Source organism: Arachis hypogaea, chromosome 9, assembly GCF_003086295.3.
Source record: "Arachis hypogaea cultivar Tifrunner chromosome 9, arahy.Tifrunner.gnm2.J5K5, whole genome shotgun sequence".
Taxonomy (NCBI): Eukaryota; Viridiplantae; Streptophyta; class Magnoliopsida; order Fabales; family Fabaceae; genus Arachis; species Arachis hypogaea.
In genome coordinates this window covers 87454572-87479361 of record NC_092044.1, presented here as the reverse complement: position 1 = coordinate 87479361, position 24790 = coordinate 87454572, and the positions used below count along the sequence as shown (strand labels likewise).

Sequence of the window (24790 nt, the reverse complement as noted above, 5' to 3'; positions counted from 1 at the left end):
GAACTGCAAGTTTCATGGACTTCTATCAGAAGATCCCTACCTGTTTTTAACTGAGTTCTTGCAGATCTGTGAGACTGTCAAAATGGAGTAGATCCTGAAGTCTACAGGCTCATGCTTTTCCCTTTTGCTATAAGAGACAGAGCTAGAACATGGTTGGATTCTCAACCTAAAGATAGCCTGGACTCCTGGGATAAGCTGGTCACGGCCTTCTTGGCGAAGTTCTTTCCTCCTCAAAAGCTGAGCAAGCTTAGAGTGGATGTTCAGACCTTCAAACAAAAAGATGGTGAATCCCTCTATGAAGCTTGGGAAAGATACAAACAGATGACCAAAAGATGTCCTTCTGACATGTTTTCAGAATGGACCATGATAGATATATTCTATTATGGTCTATCTGAGTTCTCTAAGATGTCATTGGACCATTCTGCAGGTGGATCCATTCACCTAAAGAAAACGCCTGCAGAAGCTCAAGAACTTATTGACATGGTTGCAAATAACCAGTTCATGTACAATTCTGAGAGGAATTCCGTGAATAGTGGGACGCCTCAAAGGAAGGGAGTTCTTGAAATTGATGCTCTGAATGCCATATTGGCTCAGAACAAAATGTTGATTCAACAAGTCAACATGATTTCTCAAAGTCTGAATGGATGGCAAAATGCATCCAACAGTACTAAAGAGGCATCTTCTGAAGAAGAAGCTTATGATCCTGAGAACCCTGTAATGGTAGAGGTAAATTACATGGGTGAACCTTATGGAAACACCTATAATTTATCATGGAGAAATCATCCAAATTTCTCATGGAAGGATCAACAAAAGCCTCAATAAGGCTTTAATAATGGTGGAAGAAACAGGTTAAGCAATAGCAAGCGTTTTCCATCATCTTCTCAGCAACAGATAGAGAATTCTGAATAGAGCACCTCTAACTTATCAAACATGGTCTCTGATCTTTCTAAAGCCACTTTAAGTTTCATGAGTGAAACAAGGTCCTCCATTAGAAATTTGGAGGCATAAGTGGGCCAGCTGAGTAAGAAAGTCACTGAAACTCCTCCTAGTACTCTCCCAAGCAATACAGAAGAGAATCCAAAAAGAGAGTGCAAGGCCATTGACATAGTCAACATGGCCGAACCTAGAGAGGAAGGAGATGACGTAAATCCCAAGGAGGAAGACCTCATGGGACATCTCTCAAGCAAAAAGGAGTTCCCTGTTGAGGACCTAAAGGAATCTGAGGCTCATATAGAGACCATAGAGATTCCATTGAACCTCCTTTTACCATTCATGACCTCTGAGAACTATTCTTCCTCTGAAGAGGATGAAGATGTAAATGAAGAGCAAGTTGCTCCATATCTAGGACCCATCATGAAGCTAAATGCCAAGTTATTTGGTAATGAGAGGAAGCATGAAAAGCTTCTCTCAGTACAGAGTCAAACAGAGCCCCCACAGTCAAACTCTAAGTTTGGTGTTGGGAGGCCACAACCAAACTCTAAGTTTGTTATTGAATCCCCACAACCAAATTCTAAGTTTGGTGTTGGGACTATATAACATTGACCTGATCACCTGTGTCGCTCCATGAGAGCCCACTGTCAAGCTATTGACATTAAAGAAGCGCTTATTGGGAGGCAACCCAATTTTTATTTATCTAATTTTATTTTATTTTTATTATTCTTTTATGTTTTATTAGGTATATGATCATGTGGAGTCACGAAAAAATATTAAAATTAAAAATAGAATCAAAAACAGCAGAAGAAAAATCACACCCTGGAGGAAGGACTTACTGGCATTTAAACACCAGTAAGGAGCATCTGGCTGGCGTTCAACGCTAGAACAGAGCATGGATCTGGCGTTGAATGCTAGAAACAAGCAACACCCTGGCATTCAAATGCCAGGAATGCACCCTGAGGAGAGCTGGCGCTGAACGCCAGAAACAAGCATGAAACTGGCGTTCAACGCCAGAAACATGCTGCAGTTGGGCGTTGAACGCCCAGAACATGCATCACCTCGGCGTTTAAACTCCAGAATTGCATGCAAAGGAATTTATCATGCCTAATTGGTGCAGAGATGTAAATCCTTGACATCTCAGGATCTGTGGACCCCACAGGATCATCTCAGGATCTGTGGACCCCACAGGATTCCCACCTACCATATTCTCCCCCTTCTCAACATTCATCCTCTCTTTCCAATAAACACTCTTCCCCAAAACCCTTCACCAATCACCTCAATCTCTCTTCACCCATCACCTCTTCACCACTCACATCTATCCATCTCTTCCCACCCAATCCCACCCATATGGCCGAAACATACACATCTCTCCCTCTCCTCCATATCTTCTTCTCCTTCTCTCCTCCATATCTTCTTCTCCTTCCATTCTTTCTTCTTTGCTCGACGGCGAGCAACATTCTAAGTTTGGTGTGGTAAAAGCATAGCTTTTTCTATTTTTCCATAACCATTGATGGCACCTATGGTCAGAGAAACCTCAAAAAAAAAAAAAAGAAGAAGAAAAAGGGAAGACAAAAGCTTCCACCTCTGAATCATGGGAGATTGAGAGATTCATCTCAAGAGTCCATAGCTCAGTAGTAGAGCATTTGACTGCAAATCAAGAGATCCCTGAGATACCTCAGGGGATACATGTTCCTCCACATAATTATTAGGAGCAACTAAGGATAAGAGCACCAAAATCACTAGGGATCATGCAACAGAAGCAAGGAAGAGACATAAAGGAGCTCAAAAAGCACCATTGGTCCTTCAAAAGGCGCCACCCTCACTAAGGTGGACTCATTCCTTAACTTCCTTGTTCTTATCTCTCTGTTTTTCGATTTTTATGCTATATGTTTGTTTATGTTTTGTGTCTCTACGTCATGATCATTACTATGTAGTAACTATATCTTAAAGCTATGAATAAATTCCATAAATCCTTCACCTCTCTTAAATGAAAAATGTTTTTAATTCAAAAGAACAAGAAGTACATAAATTTTGAAAATTGTCCTTGAATTTAGTTTAATTATATTGATGTGGTGACAATACTTTTTGTTTTCTGAATGAATGCTCAAACATTGCATATTTTTTATCTTGTTGTTTATGAATGTTAAAATTGTTGGTTCTTGAAAGAATAATAAAAAAGAGAAATATTATTGATGATCTGAAAAATCATAAAATTGATTCTTGAAGCAAGAAAAAGCAGTGAATAGCAAAAGTTTGCGAAAAAAAAAGAGAAGTGGCGAAAAACAAATAGAAAGAAAAAGAAAAAGCAAGCAAAAAAAGGCAATAGCCCTTAAAACCAAAAGGCAAGGGTAAAAAGGATCCAAGGCTTTGAGCATCAATGGATAGGAGGGCCCAAGGAAATAAAATCCAGGCCTAAGCAGCTAAATCAAGCTGTCCCTAACCATGTGCTTGTGGCATGTAGGTTCAAGTGAAAAGCTTGAGACTGAGTGGTTAAAGTCGTGATCCAAAGAAAAAAGAGTGTGCTTAAGAGCTCTGGACACCTCTAACTGGGGACTCTAGCAAAGCTGAGTCACAATCTGAAAAGGTTCACCCAGTCATGTGTCTGTGGCATTTATGTATCCGGTGATAATACTGGAAAACAAAGTGCTTAGGGCACGGCCAAGACTCATAAAAGTAGCTGTGTTCAAGAATCAACAAACTTAACTAGGAGAATCAATAACACTATCTAAAATTCTAAGTTCCTATAGAAGCCAATCATTCTAAACTTCAAAGGAAAAAGTGAGATGCCAAAACTGTTCAGAAGCAAAAAGCTACAAGTCCCGCTCATCTAATTAGAATTAATATTCATTGATATTTTGGGATTTATAGTATATTCTCTTCTTTTTATCCTAATTGATATTTAGTTGCTTGGGGACAAGCAATAATTTAAGTTTGGTGTTGTGATGAGCGGATAATTTATACGCTTTTTGGCATTATTTTTAGGTAGTTTTTAGTATAATCTAGTCACTTTTAGGGATGTTTTCATTAGTTTTTATGCTAAATTCACATTTCTGGACTTTACTATGAGTTGTGTATTTTTCTGTGATTTCAGGTATTTTCTGGCTGAAATTGAGGGACCTGATCAAAACTTTGATAGGAGGTTGACAAATGACTGCTGATGCTATTGGAATCTGACCTCCCTACACTCAAAATGAATTTTTTGGAGCTGCAGAACTCCAAATAGCGCGCTCTCAATAGCGTTGGAAAGTAGACATCAAGAGCTTTCCAGTAATATATAATAATTCATACTTCATTCGTAATTAGATGACGTAAACTGGCGCTCAACGCCAGTTCCATGTTGCATTCTGGAGTCAAACGCCAGAAACACGTCACGAACCAGAGTTGAACGCCCAAAACACGTTACAACTTGGCGTTCAACTCCAAGAGAAGCCTCAGCTCGTGGATGGATCAAGCTCAGCCCAAGCACACACCAAGTGGGCCTCAGAAGTGGATTTATGCATCAATTACTTACTTTTGTAAATCCTAGTAGCTAGTCTAGTATAAATAGGATAGTTTACTATTGTATTAGAGATCTTTGTTCAGTTTATGCGATCTTAGACATTGGGGGCTGGCCATTCGGCCATGCCTGGACCTTCATCACTTATGTATTTTTAACGGTGGAGTTTCTACACACCATAGATTAAGGGTGTGGAGCTCTGCTGTACCTCAAGTTTCAATACAATTATTACTATTTTCTATTCAATTCCGCTTGTTCTTATTCTAAGATATTCGTTGCACTTCAACATGATGAATGTGATGATCCATGACACTCATCACCATTCTCAACTATGAACGCGTGACTAACAACCACTTCCGTTCTACCTTAGACTGGGCGCGTATCTCTTGGATTCCTTAATCAGAATCTTCGTGGTATAAGCTAGAATTGATGGCGGCATTCATGGGAATCCGGAAAGTCTAACCTTGTCTATGGTATTCCGAGTAGGATTCCGGGATTGGATGACTGTGACGAGCTTCAAACTCGCGATTGTTGGGGGTGATGACAAACGCAAAAGAATTAAGGGATTCTATTCCAACATGATCGAGAACCGACAGATGATTAGTCGTGCTGTGACAGAGCATTTGGACCATTTTCACTGAGAGGATGGGATGTAGCCATTGACAATGGTGATGCCCTACATACAGCTTGCCATGGAAAGGAGTAAGAAGGATTGGGTGAAAGCAGCAGGAAAGCAAAGATTCAGAAGGAACACAACACCTCCATGCACTTATCTGAAATTCCCACAATTGAATTACAAGAGTAACTCTATCTTTATTTTCTATTTTATTTATTATTCAAAAACTACATAACATTCATTATCCGCCTAACTGAGATTTACAAGATGACCATAGCTTGCTTCATACCAACAATCTCCATGGGATCGACCCTTACTCACGTAAGGTGTTACTTGGACGACCCAGTGCACTTGCTGGTTAGTTGTGCGGAGTTGTGACTAAGTGTGATTCACGTTTGAGAGCGCTACCAAGTCTTTGGAGCCATTGTTGATGATCACAATTTCATCCACCACTCGCCATTCAGGGTAGGAAGGTTTGTTTTATTCTTGATGAGTGATGCGCGAGCATCTTTCCTATCTTTTCCAAGTGAATTTGTATTTAATTTGTTGATTTTAATCAAGAATTAATTATCTTTTAGCCACTATAGATGTTACTTTGATTCGTGTGCAATTCTTTTTATTTTAGGTATCCTTCGGATGGATTTGATGGAGTTTCCACAGAAAAAGAGAAGAAGGCGAATGATGATGTCAACCCTGACCTCTCTGCACTCTAACCTGAATAACTCGAGCTACAGAGGTCCAATTGATGTGCTTTTAGTGACGTTGGAAAGCGAACTTTCAGAGCTTTCTAATGATATATAATAGTCCATACTTCTCTTCCATCAACTCTGCCAAGGCTGCGCCTAACTTGAGAAATTTCAAGTTAGGCACAATGCACAACAACAACACACAAGATTGGTTCTGCCCACTTCAAGTTAGGCGCAGCATCACTCAAGTAAACTCTAATTCATGCTGCCATGCCCAAGTTAGGTGTGCTCCACTCCAAGTTAGGCGCCAGTTAGTCAATTTAGCAAGTGGTTCCAGCACCAAATCAAGGATTGCACGAGTGTTTAATTAAATTCTTATTAAACTTTATTTTATTAAAAAATAGAAAAAGATATTATTTAGTTTTAGAAAATATAATTTACATTAATTAGAATTAGATATAAAAGGGAAAAGAATCAGCCCTTGGGGCTCTTCTCTTTTTTTCTACCTCATTTTGCACTTTACAGTTTTTCAGAATCCTAGTTTTCTCTTTGAACCATGAGTAACTGAACGTCCACTGTTAAGGTTAGGAGCTCTGTCTATTGTATGGATTGATACTATTATTTTCTATTTTAATTCATGTACTAATTTCTATTTCAAGAATTATTTTCGTTCTTTATCTTATGAATTTGGGTGAACGGAAGTATGACCCTTGTTCTAATTGAGTTCTTGTATAACTTGAAAAAGCTCTTTACTTGAACAACAGTTTGAAAACAATTTCTCATAAATTTCTAATTATCTAGACTTAACGGGATACGTGACATATAATCCTCTTATATTTGGGTAATTAGGTTTTTGTGGCATATAAACTAGAATTGAACTTCACCCTCTAATTGGAATTAGGGTTTAGTCACATATAGTTTTCCATGAATTAAATATTGCATGATTAAAATAGTTAGTAAGAAAAGTCAATCCAAAAAATAGATAACTCTGAAGTCTTAACTGTTTTCTCCATATATTATTCACAACCCATTTACTGCTTGCTTTATTAATTCTCTATTTTACTGTTTAATACAATTGAAACCCAAACACTCTTTTCTGCTTGTCTAACTAAGTAAATCACTCAATCATTGTTGCTTAGCCCATCAATCCTCGTGGGATCGACCCTCACTCACCTGAGGTATTACTTGGTATGACCCGATGCACTTGCCAATTAGTTTGTGGGTTATAAATTCCGCACCAATGAGTCCTTCCACGACTTCAAAAATTATTTTTTCAAGGTCCGAGTTGTAGAGAGTGCTCGACCTTTCTTTTTGGATCAAAATGATGAACCCTTTTTGTCGTTATACTGGGAAGAAAAACTTGTGATAGCCAAGTATAGTATAGATGCCTTATATGATCTTGAGAAGGCCATAGTTGACTTGTTTAAAGAGTGTTGGGGCCGAGATCCTCACTTGGATACCAAAAAATTCTTAGGGGACCTTGGTCAGCTTCGGTCCGAGCTAGATAGTTTTTGTTACCTTTACCTTTTTTATTTTTGGTTGTGATTTGTGCTGGCAATTAATGTACTTTTACTTTTATTTTTGCAGAGAAAATGGCTCCAAAATCTGTTTATGAAGACAATACGGGCCACCAGGAAGAACATTGTGGCTCATAATATTCAGCAAAAGGAAGCCGGGGCACGTCTGTCCGATTTACTCCCGAGAAGTCGGACTCGGGTCCTTTAGTTCCAAAGGAAGTTATTCCTGTTCTAGCTTCTCGGTTAATTACTCCTAATTCTCCCTTAGAGAGTGCTGGGGCCCATCCTTCTCCCTCATCCTCGGAACCTACTCCCAAAAGGCAAGTGACTATTGAGAGAGGAAGGATTTACGATAAGGGATTTGACGGGTTTGCCTAGAGTGACAAAAATAAAACTCAGATGGCGGGTGTGTGTGATGCCCTGGCCAGGGAGTTAGAGAAGACTCCTATCAACACCACGCACAGCTCTCTAGTGGCTGCTCGAGTTAAAGTAAAGAGGCTAAAGGAGATCAAGAAGGAATTGAAAGAGGAGAGGGATGGGCTGAGGTCCAATCTGGAGAAAATTTGGACCAGGGTGAAAAAGTGGAGGCGGCGATGGCCATAGCGGAGGGAATAAAAAAGAAGGCGAAAGAGAGCTATACCCAAGTTTTCAGGAAAAGCTTGACCTTCAGGAGGAGTTGGATAAAGCCAAGGAAAGATATGCCACACTTGAGGAGTCAGTGGCTGAGGGGATGGACGAGATGTTTGCCAACCTGAAGGCCCAGGTCCAAGTTCTTGCCCTTGAAGACAATCTTTCCGTGTTTAGCCAAGATAACATTATGGTGGATGGTAAGATTGTCCCGGCTCCTGAAGATACAAGGAAGGTCCTTTTCTCGACCCGAAGTCTTCGGGTGCAGGGGTCAGTGAAGCCTTTGAGACTAGTGATGCGTGAGCATCTTGTCTATCTTTTCCTAGTGAATTTGCATCTAATTTGTTGAGTTTAATTAAGAATTAATTATATTTTAGCCACTATGGATGCTATTTTGAGTTTTGTGTAATTTTATTTATTTCAGGTAGCATTCGGCAAAATTTGATGGAGTTTCTGCAGCACAAGAATCAAAAGAGATGGCTGCGAGGAGCGACGCGCACGCGTGCCTGATGCGTGCGCGTGATCTCGAAATTTCCACGGCGATGTGTGCGCGTGACTGACGTGCACGCGTGAATTGAAGATTTGCTCAGTGACACGTCCGCGTGACCGACGCGTCTGCGTGACTTGCGAAGAAGACCAGCGACACGTACGCGTGACTGACGCGTACGCATGATGTGCACGATCTGCAAAAGTTACAAAAATCACTGGCGTGGATTTTGGGCCGTGTTTTGACCCAGTTTCTAGCCCAGAAAACACAGATTGGAAGCTGCAGAATGGACAATCAAGTGGTTCCCACTCATCAGCTGAAGACTTGTTAATTAATTCGAATTTAAATTCAAATCTTATCCTTGAGGAAGAGATATTATTTTTAGTTGTAGATAATTAGATTTGAAGATTATTAGGGTTAGTTATAAATAGGAACTCTGTACATTTAGACAGGGGGAGATTGTTATCAGAATCCTTATTTTTCTTCTCTGAACCTTGAGCAACTAAACCTCCATTGTTAAGGTGAAGAGCTCTGTCTATTTTCATGGATTGATTCATTTGATCTTTTTAATTTAATTCATGTCTTGATTTATATTTCAATAATTGTGTTCGTTCTTTATTTTATGAATATGGGTGGAACGGAAGTATGACCCAAGTTCTAATTGAGTTCTTGTAAAACTTGGAAAAGCTCTTTACTTGAACAACAGCTTGAAAACATTTTATACTAAATTTTTAATTGTTTGTATTTAAAGGGATACGTGACATATAATCCCCTTATTTGTGGATAATTAGGATTGTTTTGGCATATAAACTAGAAATTGATCATCACCCTCTAATTGGAATTAATTGACCAAGGAATTGGCAATTAATGAATTTTAGAGGAGACTAGAAAAGTCTAAGGAATTAGGGTCTAGTCACATATAGTTTGCCATGAAATTAAATTTTGCATGATTAAATTAATTAGTAATAAAAGTTAATCCGAAAAATAGATAACTCTGAAACCTTAACTGCTTTCTCAATACTTTATTCTCAACTTATTTATCGGCTTGTCTTTAATATTCCAAATTTGCTGTTTAATGCTCTTTGAATATCTAAAAACCATTTTCTGCTTGCCTAACTAATCCTATCAAACACTATTGTTGCTTGATCCATCAATCCTCGTGGGATCGACCCTTACTCACCTAAGGTATTACTTGGTACGACCCGGTGCACTTATCGGTTAGTAGTGTGGGTTATAAAATACCGCACCAAGTTTTTGGTACCGTTACCGGAAATTGACAGTGATTAACAACTATTAATTTTTTGATTGTTTATATTAGATATTTTAATTTTAATTTTATTTAAACATTATTTTATTATTTTTCAAAAAAAATTATAAAATTTTCCTTGTTTTCTTCCTTTTCGTTCACCCCTCCCCTTCCCCGTTTTTCTTTTTATTTCTTTTACTTTCGTTTCTTTTTTTTTTATTTTTTTCTTTTCGTTTTATTTCCTTTTAATTTTTTTTCTTCTTTTCCGTTCAGCATCCCCCTCCCCTGTTTCGTTTTTTGTTTCTTTTCTTTTATTAATTAGTTTTAAATAGAAAAAAAGTAATAATAATAATAATATATATAAATAAAAATAAAAATAAAATAAAAATAATTTTATCTCTTTACACAGGTTACCTTATTGGGAATTCTCTACACTCTGACGTAGAGATTCCCATCTTTTCTTGTTTTCTATTTGTTTATACGCAGGAACATAGACAAAGAACATTTCTTAGACTTTGATCCTAAACCTGAAAGGACTTTCAGGCGGCGTTTACAACAAGCAAGACTTTACAAGGCTGCAAAATCAACTATGGATCCAAATAATACTGATAATGCCAATGTGGCAAACCCGAATGGAAATGAACAACAAATGAGAGTACTTGGCTCTTTCTCTGCTCCTACTACAGATCTGTATGGAAAAAGTATCATGGTGCCTCCTATTACTATGAACAACTTTGAGTTGAAGCCTCAACTGGTCACCCTGGTGCAACAAAACTGCCAGTATCATAGTCTTCCCCACGAAGACCCAAATTAATTTATTTCTAGTTTTCTACAGATTTGTGATACTGTGAAGACAAATGGAGTAAGCCCAGATGTGTACAAACTCATGCTCTTCTCGTTTGCTCTGAAGGATGGAGCAAAGCTATGGCTAGATTCTCAACCCAAGGAGAGTTTAGATACTTGGAACAAGGTGGTTACTGAGTTTCTCACTAAATTTTTCCCACCAAAGAAGCTGACTAAGCTTATGATGGATGTTCAGACCTTTAGACAGAAGGATGGTGAAACTCTGTATGAAGCTTGGGAGAGATACAAGCTAATGACTAGGAAATACCCTCCAGACATGTTCTCTAAATGGACTCAACTAGATATTTTTTATGAAGGCTTGGGTGAAATATCCAAGATGTACTTAGACAATTCTGCAGGAGGTTCATTGCACAAGAAGAAGACACCAGAGGAGACTATTAAGCTTATAGAATTAGTTGCTAGCAACCAATATTTATACTCATCTAACAGAAATTCTGTGAACTCTAAGGCTCCTCAGAAGAAGGGTGTCATGGAAGTGGAAGCTCTTAATGCTATTCTTGCTCAGAACAAGCTTATGTCTCAGCAAATAAATCTACTTACTCAACACATGGGTGGCACGCAAGTCTCAGCTATCAACACCCAAAATCTACCTCAAGAGATCTCCTATGACATGGCAGGTAACTTTATGCAAAATGATAATTATGATTATGCTCAACCCTCTTCTGAACAGGTGAATTACATGGGGAGTGGTCCTAGGAATCCCAACAATGATCCATATATTCTAAGACATACAATCAGGGGTGGAGGAATCACCCAAATTTTGGATGGAGGGACCAACCTCAGAGACCTCAGAACTTCAACAATAGTTCTCAGGGCGGTGTTCAGCAGAACAATGATTTGGAAGCAATATTAACAGGTTTTAGACAGGAAACCAGAGTGTCCATCAAGAACCTAGAGATTCAAATAGGTCAAATAGCCCCCAGAGTTAATGAAATTGATCAGAGAACCAATAATAGCCTTCATGGTAACACGATTCCAAATCCAAAAGAGGAATGCAAGGCTATCACCTTGATAAGTAGACAAGTGGCAAGTACGGAAGCACAAGTTATGCAAGAGACCAGAGCCTCCATTAGAAATTTAGAGGTGCTAGTGGGCCAACTGAGCAAGCAATTACTTGAGAGGTCTGCAAGTACATTTCAAGGTGATACAGTGGTGAACTCAGGAGAAGATTGCAAGGTTATTCAATTGAGAAGTGGTAAAGTAGTTGGCTCTGAGACCAAGGCCAATGATGAGGTAGTTGAAAAGGAAGCTCCAGAGGAGAAGAAGGGAGAATTGGAGCACGCCCCTCCAAAGCGTGCGGACAATCCATTCCCAGACTCTCTTGACACTCATCCTACATTGCCAAAGGCTCCTGAGTACAAGGCTAAGATGCCATATCCTCAGAGATTTCAAAAAGAGACCAAGGACAAGCAGTTCTCAAAGTTCTTGGAAATCTTCAGAAAGTTACAAATCAATATTCCTTTTGCTGAGGTTTTGGAGCAAATGCCTATCTATGTCAAGTTCATGAAGGAGCTGTTGTCAAAGAAAAAAGCGTTTAAAGGGAGATGAGACAATAGTCCTGACTAAGGAATGTAGTGCTGTAATTCAGAATAGCTTGCCAAGGAAGATGCCAGATCCAGGGAGCTTTCAAATTCTATGCACCATTAGGAGGACAACCTTTGAGAAATCCCTATGTGATATGGGGGCAAGCATAAATCTAATACCCTTATCTGTGATGAAGAAGCTGCAAATCCAAGAGGCATAACCCACAAAGATAGCATTACAGATGGCAGACAAATCTATGAAGCCTGCATACGGATTAGTGGAGAATATCTTGGTCAAAATGGGTAAATTCTTCCTCCCAGCAGATTTTGTGATTCTTGACACAGGGGAGGATGAGAATGCCTCTATAATTCTAGGAAGACCATTCCTAGCCACTGGAAGAGCTCTGATTGATGTAGAAGTGGGCAAATTAGTGCTTAGAGTGCATAATGAGCAACTGGTCTTTCATGTCTTCAAAGATATACATCCAACAGGTGAAGAAGAGAGGTGCATGCAGGCTGAGCTTATTGATCCAACCCTTCAAAAACCCCTGATGATACACAGCAGAATCTGCAGCTCAAACCTCCCTTGGTAACAATCAATAAAACTCCTCCTGATATCAAACCTAAGTTTAGTGTTGGGAATGCATCATCTACCAAGGAGGAGGTTCCCAAAAAGAAGAAAATACCCAGAGGATGGAGAAACAAAAAGATCCCCACTGAAGGTTTCTCCCCAGGAATGAAGGTGGTGTTGACCAGCAATCCAGCATGGGTTTATACAGTAATCAGAATCCTCTCTCTGGAGCATATTGAGCTATGTTATGGAGACACAGGAAAGAAGTTCAAAGTAAGGGGTGAAGAGCTGATCCCCTATGATCCTCTTCCTTAGAGGAGCTAACCGTCAAGCTAGTGACGATAAAGAAGCGGTTGTCGGGAGGCAACCCGATAATTTCGTATACTTAGCTATTTTTATTTTTTGTAGTAGTTTTCCTATTTATTTCATTTTTCTAGAGTTTTTATTAATTTTCTGATTATGTAGCTATGTTATTCCAGGAACCGAACACCTCAAGTTATAAAAAAAAAGAGAAGATGAGCACATGACGCGCAAGTGTCGCTGACGCGAATGCGTCATATGCATGTGCGTGAAAAATAACATTTAACAGAAAGATGCGTGGGAGTGACGCAGGAATGGAGCCTTTCGCACAAATGATCCCACACGTTCGCGTACCCCACGTGTTCGCGTCATTTGTGATTTTCGCCATTCACGCGGGCGCGTCATCGACACGAATGCGTGACCTGTAAATTCGATGTAAAAGAGTATTTGGGCTGAGAATTGTGCTGGCTTGGGGTAGGAAGTATGCTAAAAGCATAAGTTAGAGCATGCGGATGCGTGACCGACGCGTTTGCGTCAGTCGCACATATGGCCATCCACGCGAGCGCGTGTATGACGCGAACGCGTCGTATGAAAAATTGGTTCCCAAGCCATGCGAACAGAAAGTCGCGCGGGTGCACGGCTGGCTTCACGCGAATTGCACAATGTCCAGGGCACGCTGACGCGTGCCTGACACTAACGCGTCATTATGAAGAATCTCTGATTAGTTAGAATCTTAGGACTAGTTTAGTTTTCCTTTAACTGCTTTAATGCTGAAAAGATGTTTCATGTACCACTCACTGAACTTGAATCTAAAAAGAAAAGAAAAAGAAGTGATGTATTGCATGAGAAATTGAGTTAATTTTAAGAATAGTCTGATTTACTTAAAGGTGGTGGTAGTTTCTGTGATTTTTGAATGCATGATATGAATAGTACATAATTGAATTTGAATCAAGGGATGTTAATGTATAAGGAACAGGAATTTAGAGAATTATTATGACTTCTCTGAAATTTAGAAAAATTTAATCCTTGAAGCAAAAGAAACAGCAAAAGAAAAAATTATATATAAATAAATAAAATAAAAGCAATGTCCAAGGCTCTGAGCATCAATGACTTGGGAAGTCAAACATGATTAAAAGCTCAAAGAGTTGTTTCCCTAGTCATATGCATGTGGTGTGATTGTATCAAGTAACTCTTGAGATAGAACACTTAGAGTCGAGATCAATTGTGTTTAACAGAGTATGCCAAAGGCTTTGAGCACCACTGTCTGGGAGTAATTGAAAGAAAAATCAGGACTCAAATAGAGTCCCCCAGTTAAGTGCTTGTAGTGTTTTTGTGTCAAGTAATCCTTGAGACAAAACATTTAAAGTCACGGCTAGACTCAAGGTGCAAAGCACCAAAGAAAAATAAAATAAAGTAAATTTTGCTGTGTTCAAGAATTAAACTGAAATATAAAAGATCAGAGAATTCATAATATTATCTGGATTAAAATTCCGAATGACATTAACATTCTTCTGATTCAAAGGAGAGTGAGATGCCAAACATATTCAGGATTACAGTTGTAAACCCCACTATAAGAAGAGACACGAGCTTAATCGAACTCTCATTCTCATGCAAATTCACATCATAAGCTTATATTAGTTTTGGTTGCTTGAGGACAAGCAACAGTTTAAGTTTGGTTTTGTGATACGTGAGCATCTTGTCTATCTTTTCCTAGTGAATTTGCATATAATTTGTTGAGTTTAATTAAGAATTAATTATATTTTAGCCACTATGGATGCTATTTTGAGTTTTGTGAAATTTAATTTATTTCAGGTAGCATTCGGCAGAATTTGATGGAGTTTCTACAGCACAAAAATCAAAGGAGATGGCTGTGAGGAGCGACGCGCACGCGTGCCTGACGCGTGCGCGTGATCTGGAAATTTTCACGGCGACGCGTGCGCGTGACTGACACACACGCGTGAATTGAAGATTTGCTCAGGGACGCGTCCGCGTGACTTGCAAAGAAGACCAGCGACGCGTACGCGTGACGTACGTGATCTGCAAAAGTTACAAAAATCGCTGGCGTGGATTTTGGGCTGCGTTTTGACCCAGTTTCTGGCCCAGAAAACACAGATTGGAAGCAGCAGAATGGACAATCAAGTGGTTTCCACCCATCAGCTGAAGACTTGTTAATTAATTCGAATTTAAATTCAAATATTATCTTTGAGGAAGAGATATTATTTTTAGTTTTAGATAATTAGATTTGAAGATTATTAGGATTAGTTATAAATAGGAACTCTGTACATTTAGACAGGGGGAGATTGTTACCAGAATCCTTATTTTTCTTCTCTGAACCATGAGCAACTAATCCTCCGTTGTTAAAGTGAGGAGCTCTGTCTATTTTCATGGATTGATTCGTTTGATCTTTTTAATTTAATTCATGTCTTGATTTATATTTCAATAATTGTTTTCGTTCTTTATTTTATGAATATGGGTGGAACGGAAGCATGACCCAAGTTCTAATTGAGTTCTTGTAAAACTTGGAAAAGCTCATTATTTGAACAACAACTTGAAAACATATTATACTGAATTTTTAATTGCTTGTATTTAAAGGGATACGTGACATATAATCCCCTTATTTGTGGATAATTAGGATTGTTTTGGCATATAAACTAGAAATTGATCATCACCCTCTAATTGGAATTAATTGACCACGGAATTGGCAATTAATGAATTTTAGAGGAGACTAGGAAGGTCTAAGAAATTAGGGTCTAGTCACATATAGTTTGCCATGAAATTAAATTTTGCATGATTAAATTAATTAGTAATAAAAGTTAATCTGGAAAATAGATAACTCTGAAACCTTAACTTCTTTCTCAATACTTTATTCTCAACTTATTTATCAGCCTGTCTTTAATATTCCAAATTTGCTGTTTAATGCTCTTTGAATATCTCAAAACCATTTTCTGCTTGTCTAACTAATCCTATCAAATGCTATTGTTGCTTGATCCATCAATCCTCATGGGATCGACCCTTACTCACGTAAGATAATACTTGGTACGACCTGTGTACTTTCCGGTTAGTAGTGTGGGTTGTAAAATACCGCACCAACTACCGAGGTTCTCCCCAAGGTCGTCAACGCCGAGCTCCCTCCTTCTCCACCTGGAGTATGACCCGACTCTGTCCACCGAGGCAAGGACGTCGTTACTGGGGATGACCTTATCCCTTTACTTGGCTCTTCTTTGTCATTTTTTTTTCTGTCTCTAATTTTTTGGATGGCCCAGCTTGTGGGACTTTATGAACAATTTAACTTGTAATAGCCAGTAGTTTTTGAACAAACTTACTTTGCTTTAAGTTGTTTTCAAATAAATTTTGGAACCTTTCTTCATCTTAATATTGATTTTAGGTTTTTCAATAATTGTTTTTCAAATTACCTTTTAGCTTATACGGCTATTTAGTTTGGGATTATACCTCGACAACTTTTAATGCTGTTCCTTTGCTAAGTTTAAGTGGTAAGCTTATTTATATAGATTCCCTTTTATAAGTTCTAACTTCGTGTAATCGGACTTTATTAAGTTACTTCTACACTTCGTTTTTGTCCCGCCTTAACTTTAAGGTCAGTTTTCACAAGTTGTTTGTATAACTTCTTACATTAATTTGTATCTTGTCGCCTTATCTTGCCGACTATTTTAAGTCGGGCAACAATTTTTGTGTTTTATTGAACTTAAATTAATGTGTTTTTATAGAAAACTTTGAAGAGGAAGTGGAATTATTATTGATAAGAAATTCCTTTACACAGATTTGCCACTAAGGGTTTTGACTACCCTTAGCCGTTGCTATGATGCCTTGTTAAAACCTCCTTTAGAAAAAACCTTTTTTTAGGGAAAAATCTTAAGAATGGGAAAACGAGTACACTAGGGAGTAAGGCACACTATCTAACTGTAGTAATTCTTCATGTTGCAGGTGACCCATGACTTCGGGAGCTCCCGTCCTTGTAGGTCAGACACTTTGTAATAGCCCTTTCCTAAAATTTTGATAATCTTGTACGGTCCTTTCTAGTTTGTAGCCAGCTTTCCTTCACTAGACTTCTGAATATCGATGTTGTTTTAGATCAGGATAAGGTCATTTGTAGTGAAGCTTCATTTGATCACCTTCTGGTTATACCTCAAAGCCATCCTCTGTTTTAGCGCCTCCTCTCTGATCCCAGCTCGTTCTTGAACTTCTAAAAGGAGGTTGAGCTCTTTCTTTTGGGTTTGGGTGTTATCCTTTTTATTGTAGAATATAACCCTGTGTGACTCTTTAGTAATTTCTGTGGGAATTATGGCTTCTATCTCGTAAGCAAGTCGGAAAGGTGACTCCCTTATTGTAGAATGGGGGGTTTTTCGATATGCCCATAAGACCTGAGGGAGCTCGTCAGCCCATGCTCCCTTTGCGTCTTGTAGTCAGCGCTCTAACCCGACTATAACTTTGTTTGCAGCTTCAGCTTGTCCATTAGCCTGAGGATGTTCCACCGATGTGAATTGGTACTTTATCTTGAGGTCGGCCACTAAATTCCTGAAGGTCGAGTCGGTAAATTGAGTCCTATTGTCCATGGTGATGGAATGGAAAACCCCAAACTTTATGACAATATTTTTGTAGAGAAACTTCTGACTTCTCTAGACAATGATATTTGCTAGTAGTTCCGTCTCAATCCACATAGTAAAATAGTCAATCCCCACTATGAGGTATTTGACTTGTCTTGGAACTTGAGGAAATGATCCAAGGAGATCGAGACCCCATTTTGTAAATGACCATGGTAAGGTAATGCTACTCTTCGGGAGGTGCAACATGGAAGTTGGCATGCTTCTGACAAGATAGGAACTTTTTAACAAACTCGACCACTTCTCTCTGTAAGGTCAGCCAAAAGAAGGCAGCACGGATCATCTTTTTGGCTAATGATTGGGATCCCAAGTGGTTTCCACATATGCCATTGTGTACTTCCTCCAGGACCTCCTTTGTATTGGAGGCTGGAATGCACTTTAGGAGAGGTGTTGATATTCCTCTTTTATATAGAACATTGTGGACCAGTGTATAATTTTGTGCTTCTCTTATGAGTCTTTGATCCTCCTTTTCATTTTCAAGAAGGACATCAAATTTAAGATAGTTGACTGTAGGGGTCATCCATCTCAAATTCTGGTTGGTTATGACCATTATGTCTAAGTTGTCATCCTCCTTTGATATTGATGGTGCGTGGAGAGTTTCCTGAATGAGACTTCTATTGTTCTCCTCTGGCTTGGTGCTGGCGAGCTTGGAGATGGCGTCTACTCAAGTATTTGACTCCCGAGTTATGTGTCGGACCTCCCTTTCTAAGACTCTGCTAGTTGTTCCCGTGCTTCATTTAAATATTTCTTCATGTTGGGGTCTTTGCCTTGATAAGTGCCATTAATCTGTGAAGTTATCACTTAAGAGTCACTAAACACTATCAACCTTTTTGCCCCCACTTTCTTATCCAGCTTCAAGCCAGCAAGTAAGGCCTCATATTCTGCTTGGTTATTAGAATTTGGGAACTTGAACCTTCATGAGAGCTCTATCCGAATTTCTTGTGCACTTTTCAGGATGATACCTGCTCCACTGCCGGCTTTATTAGATGATCCGTCTACATATAGGTTCCACATTGTTAAGCTTCCCCGACTTTCAGTGTATTAGGCTACGAAGTCAGCCAGATATTGAGATTTGATTATTGTTCGAGCTTCATCCTTCAAGTCGAACTCGAACAGTTCTACAGCCCATTACAACATCCTTCCTGCTAGGTCCGTCTTTTGTAGAATATGTTTCATTGGTTGGTTAGTACGGAACTTTATAGTGTGAGCCTGGAAATAAGGTCGAAGCCTTTGAGAGGTAAGGATAAGGGCATATGCGAACTTATCTATCTTTTGATATTTTAGCTATGCTCCTCGTAAAGCTTTGCTGACAAAGTAGTTAGGTTGCTGCTCGTTTTTATCTTCTCGAATCAAAGTTGAAGCTATATCTCGGGTTGTCACTGCCAGGTGGAGAACGAGCTCTTCTCCTACAATAGGTCGGGTGAGTATGGGTGGTTAGCTCATGAATGCTTCAAAGCTTTAAAAAGCTTATTCACACTCCTGGGACCATTTAAATTGCTTCCCTTTTCTAAGGATTGAATATAAGGGTAGGGACTTCAATGTTGACACTGCCAAGAATTTGGATAGTGCCACTAGCCTTCCATTTAACTGTTGGACTTCTTTGAGACAAGTTGGACATTTCATCTCTAATATGGCTGCACACTTGTTCGGGTTTGCTTCTATGCCCCTTTTAAGTGAGCATGAAACCTAAGAACTTTGCCTATATTGGGAAGGTGCATTTTGAAGAATTTAGCCTCATCTCATGCTTCTTTATTGTAGAAAATACCTTGGTGAATTCGAACAAGAGTGTTGAGTCAACCTTAGTTTTAACGAGCATGTCGTCTGATAAACCCTATTTTTAGGGTTTATCTTGTATAGATTTTGAGGGTTTTATCAATGATCTTTCACACTTATTCATATAAAAAGGCATGATTTTGTGTTCCTTTCCCAACTTTTCTTCATGAATGAGAACATGCTTCTTCTACACTAAATTAGATACATTTTAATCCTCCTCTATTACCACTCGATGCCATGATCTGTTTGTTAAGTGATTTCAGAGCTTATAGGGCAAGGATAGCCTAGAAGGAGGGGATGAAGCATGCATAAAGGGAAGAAGCATGGAAAAATGAAGCTTTGGAGTTTTGGGCAGCAACGCGTACGCGTGCCTTGCACGTATGCGTGAATGCGAGCTACCAAGGTCAGTGCGAAGAAGGCAAAGCCAGAAGCTAGCGCATTTTCATGGCCAAGCCAAATCCTCATGGACGCGCATGCACACTTGACGCCTGCGCGTGAATCGTAAAGCTCTAGGGACGCATATGCGTGCTGTGCGCGTACGCGTCGATGCTCGCACATGATTTTTAAAGAAAAAATATGACTGGCGATTTCAGGCAGTTACATCCCCTGTTTGGAGCAGAGTTCTAGTCGGGAAAAGCATAAGAAGACCAAGGATTAAGGGGATCCACATCCATTCACTCATATTACAAACATTTTTAGATATTTTTGAGAGTTAGTTATATTTTGTAGAGAGAAAAACTCCAACTTCTCTCTAGGATTTTTCTCTTTCCATTTCAATTTCTCTTTGATTCCTTTGGTGAGATCAATTGCTAATTCATTTTTACTTTGATTCGAGTTGTAGATTTACTCTCCTATTCTCAATTAGTGTTCTTTTGATTCATTCACTTTAGATCTTAGATTTGTGACTTTGTTACTTTGACTTTGATCAATGAATTGTGGAATTTCATTTAATTGTTTGATTGTTGATGATTGCTTAAAGTAGATACCTTGAATTCAATCTCTTTCTCTCAATTTCATAATGCTTCTCACTATTGTTCACCAATTGTTTGAGGAAATGACAACCCTAGTTATGGAGTATATTCCTCTTACTTGGCTTAGGGGTTGAGTTGTTGGAGACACTTGAATAGTTAATATCATTTGTTGGTTATCAATTGAGAATTGCCAATTGACTTGTGTATCACGAAAGCTAGACTCCTTTAAGGTTAGGCTAGGACTTGTGACTCAAGTTGATTACTTTCACTAGACCTTCCTCCATAATTAGGGGTAGACTAAGTGAAACAATGATCAATTGTTGTCACAATTGATGAAAGCTATAATGATGGAACTTCCAATGCTCACCCTTAGCCAAGGCTTTTATCATAATTGATTGTTGTTCATTTTTGTTAGCTTAAATTCTTACACCAAACCCTCAAAACCACAAAAGACTTCCTAATCAATGATGTGTATTCTAAGGCAATTCCTAGGGAAGACAACTTGGGACTAATACTTTCGGTTATTGATTTTAGATTTGTTTGATGTGAAATTTGCATGTCGGTTAGACTATACTCACGATTGAATTTATTGCTAATTTCTATACCGGCATAAAAATTCTCTCATCATCGTCCACATATACTTCCATGAGTTTTCCTAAGTGAGGAGAAAACACCTTTTTCATCAGTTGCTGGTATGTGGCTCCGACATTCCTTAATCCAAAAGACATTACTACATAACAATAGTTAGAATTTGGAGTGATGAATGAGGTCTTTTCTTGATTACATCGGGATTTGATTGTATCCTGATAGACGTCCATAAAGGACAGGTATTGATAACTTAAGGCTGAGTCAACCAGGGCGTCAATACTCGGGAGAGGATATGGATCCTTGGGGCAAGCATTGTTGAGGTCCGTGTAGTCTATACACATTCTCCACTTTCCATTCTGATTCTTCACTAGGACCATGTTGGCTAGCCACAATGGATATTTTACCTCTCTTATGAATCCTGCTTCTAATAAGGCTTACACTTGTTCTTCCACGACCTGTGTCCTTTCGAGTCAAAGTTTTTGACGCTTTTGTTAGATAGGTCAAGAACCCGGGGATACAGCAAGTTTATAAGACATTAGGTCGGGATCTATACCAGGCGTATCAGAGGCTTTCCAAGCGAATTGAAGAGGTCAGAATTTCTTCGCAGGAGATCAATAAGTTGATTTTTTAGGCCTTCTTCTAAGTAAGCTCCTATATTAGTTGTCTTTTTAGGGTGATCCCCAATTTGTACTTTTTCTACCTTTCCTCTAGGTTGGGGGCACAGTTCTCCCCGAGTCCAAATACCACTAAGTTCGATAGTGTTGACTTTTTTCCTCCTAAGCTGCTTTTTAGATTAAGGCTTTCGTTGTAACACTTTTGTGCTAACTTTTGATCTCCTTTTTTGTGGCAATTCCTTCCGCAGTGGAAAATATCATACACAAATGAGGTGTAGAAACAACTGCTGTAAGTCGGTTCAAGGTTGTTCGACCTATTAGGGCATTATACGCTGAAGTGACGTCAACCATGATATATTCGATGCTTAATATTTTTGACTTCGTGTCCTTTCCGAAAGTAGTGTATAGAAAGATAAACCTAAGAGGTCAGATCGGCGTGTCTCCCAGTCCGAAGAGGTTATCTGGGTACGCTTTTAGATCCTTTTCTTCCAGCTCGAGCTTGTCAAAGGCGGGCTTAAATGATATATTTGCCAAGCTAACTTGGTCCACTAGGGTTTTATGGAGGTTGACATTGGCGAGGATCATTGTTATCACCACTGGATCATCATGGCCTAATGTTACCCCCTGGACATCTTCTTTAGTGAACGAGAAGGTTGGTTAGTCGGGAGTTCTGTTTTCCTCTCCGACTTGGTACATCTCTTTAAGATGTCTCTTTCATGATGACTTCGAGATTCCTCCTCTGGCAAACCTGCCATTGATCATGTGTATGTGTCGTTTAGGGATTTGAGGTGGTTGTTCTTGTCGTCCTCCATTTTCATCTCTTTTTCTTTTCCTTTAATCATCTGACCTTTCCGCTAAGTACCTGTCTAGTCGACCTTTTCTAGCCAACTTTTCAATAACATTCTTTAAATCATAGTAGTCTTTAGTAGAATTCTTGTAAAGCTTATGGTACTCACAGTATTCCGTCCGACTTCCGGCTTTTTTATGTATGATTGGTCGAGGAGGCAGAAGTTTCTCGGTGTGATATATTTTCCTGTAAACGTCTACAGGAGAGACTTGAAGTGGGGTATAATTATGATACTTTTGAGATTTTTTCGAGTTTTACTCTTCTTTTTTCTTAGCTTCTTTCTCCTTTTCCTAAGGTGGGTAAGGCAGGATGGACCTGGGGAGAGGCTCTCTAAGTTGGAAATTCTCCTTCATATTAATATATTTTTCTATCCTTTCTTGTACTTCGTACAAGGAAGCCGGGTGTCGTTTAGCTATGGATTGAGAGAACAACCCTTCTTTAAGGTCATTAACTAATCCCATTATCACTGCTTCAGTAGGTAGGTTTTGAATCTCCAAACATGTTTTATTGAATCTTTCCATATAATCTTAAAGTGTCTCCCTAACTTCTTATTTAAACCCTAGCAGGCTCGAGGCATGCTTTATCTTATCCTTTTGAATCGAAAATCTAGTAAAAAACTTCCTTGCCAGGTCATCAAAACCAGTTACCGACCAGGGAGGGGTAAATTATCAAACCATTTCATTGCAACTTTAGTCAAAGTTGTCGGAAGGCTTTGCAATGGGTAGCGTGGAGGCGTCGGCTAGGTACATCTGGCTTTTGAAATTGCTAAGATGGTGTCTTGGGTCGGTTGTTCCGTCATAGAGATTTATGTCAGGGGTTTTGAATTTTTTTGAGACCTTGGCTCGCATAATCTCTTCAACAAATGGGTCTTCTTCTCCCAGAGGGCTTTCTTCTTGATCTGCCCGATTACTTCATTTTCTGAGATCGGCTTCTAATTGTAAAAGCTTTTCTTCCAGCTATTTTCATCATCGTACTTCCCTTCGTAGTTCCTGTTAAGTCTTTTGTTTGTTGTTCAGCTTCCAGCTCGAGTTACTCTAATCGTCCTTGATGACCGTGGACTCAGCATAGTATCTTTGTTGGATGAGAAGGTCCCTCATCCTCGAGCGGGTGGATCTATGATTGGATCTGCTGCGGCTGAGGGTTCCCCGATGTTCCTTCTCCATGAGGAATGTGAGTTCTCTCCCAAGGTGGGGGTATCACAAGTGTGAGGTCATCATAGTGGGGTTATGGTTCTGACTCAGATGTCGTGTGATCGTCTTCGTATTGGCCATCCGCCATTATTAAGGGTTGAATCCTAGGTCTCCGGCAACGGCGCCAATGTTTTGAGGGTTACCTGAAATGTTGATTTGGGCCTGAACGTGAGGTCCAAACTCCTTATGAGGCAGTGTCCAAACTATTCTTGTGCCGAGGTGCTGCCGTCCGAGTTCCTTGTGAGAAGGTGGGAGTGATACCTGCAAGAGACTCCGATGCTTAAGTTAGTAATGGTTTTAAGCAGGATTTTAGTAGAATAGAACGTGAATATACCTAAGGGGTGTTAGTATATTTATAGTAGAGTTTGATGACCACCTTTTTTGGTGTAGTTCCACCTTTACTTGATGAATAACCGTTCCCTTTATCTTTGAGATAATTTGTTGGGATTTATCTTTTAGGAGAGATAGAGATAGCAAGAGAGATTCGAAAAGACAGTTACTTATTTGGATAAGTAACGTTGGTCCCTATCGCCATGTTCGACCTCTTTAAAGAGGTCGGGTAAATGGTAAAAGCCATTCTTTTTTGGTGGACATTTTTATCCTTTTTGGATCTGACTCTATGTTTTGTACTAGGATATAAACACTTACTAACAACTAACCTCTAAGTCTATTAAAATGTTATTAATTTCTTTTAAAATAATTAATTTTGATGCATTGTAAAAAAAAAAAGTTTATACATACATTTAATAATTAGTTTTATATTAACTATATAAATAATCATTTACATGATTCTGTAAAATAAACTTTTTCTAATATTATTATTTTAAATAAATAAATAAATTTAAAATTTTTCATTAAATCAAATAACTTTATGATTAAACTTATTTTATAATTGATATTTTAAGTTTAATTTATTTTTAAATTTATGTAAAACTTACTATTTTGATAGCAAGTTAATGGAGAAGAACAGAAGATAATGCACACGGGTCAAACTTATTTATTTAACCTTTTTTTTTTTAATATTTGAAACTTATGCTACGTGTATGTGTGAGTTAAGATCATATGAATACTCATACACAAGTTTAAGCAAAGTTTATATCTAAGCACGTGGGTTGAGATTAGATAATAGAATAATGCTTCACAAACAACTCAACCAAACAATTACATAGACGATAGTGGTTGAAAGAGGAGAAATACGTATTTAACTGGTATTTGTACGTGGAACCCATATGAAGCCAAAAATAAAATCAGTTAATATTAGTCGTCTTGTAATGGTTTAGTTTGAGGTTTTTGTTCATGTATTGTTGAAAAGATGAGCTTCA

General features: G+C 38.8%; 1 non-coding gene across 1 annotated transcript; it reads right to left on the bottom strand.

The window, feature by feature from the left end:
• Positions 1–243: 243 nt before the first annotated feature.
• Positions 244–347, bottom strand: LOC112713376 (small nucleolar RNA R71). The gene has a single exon (XR_003158349.1). It is a non-coding gene; the product is annotated as a small nucleolar RNA R71 (small nucleolar RNA).
• Positions 348–24790: the final 24443 nt, after the last annotated feature.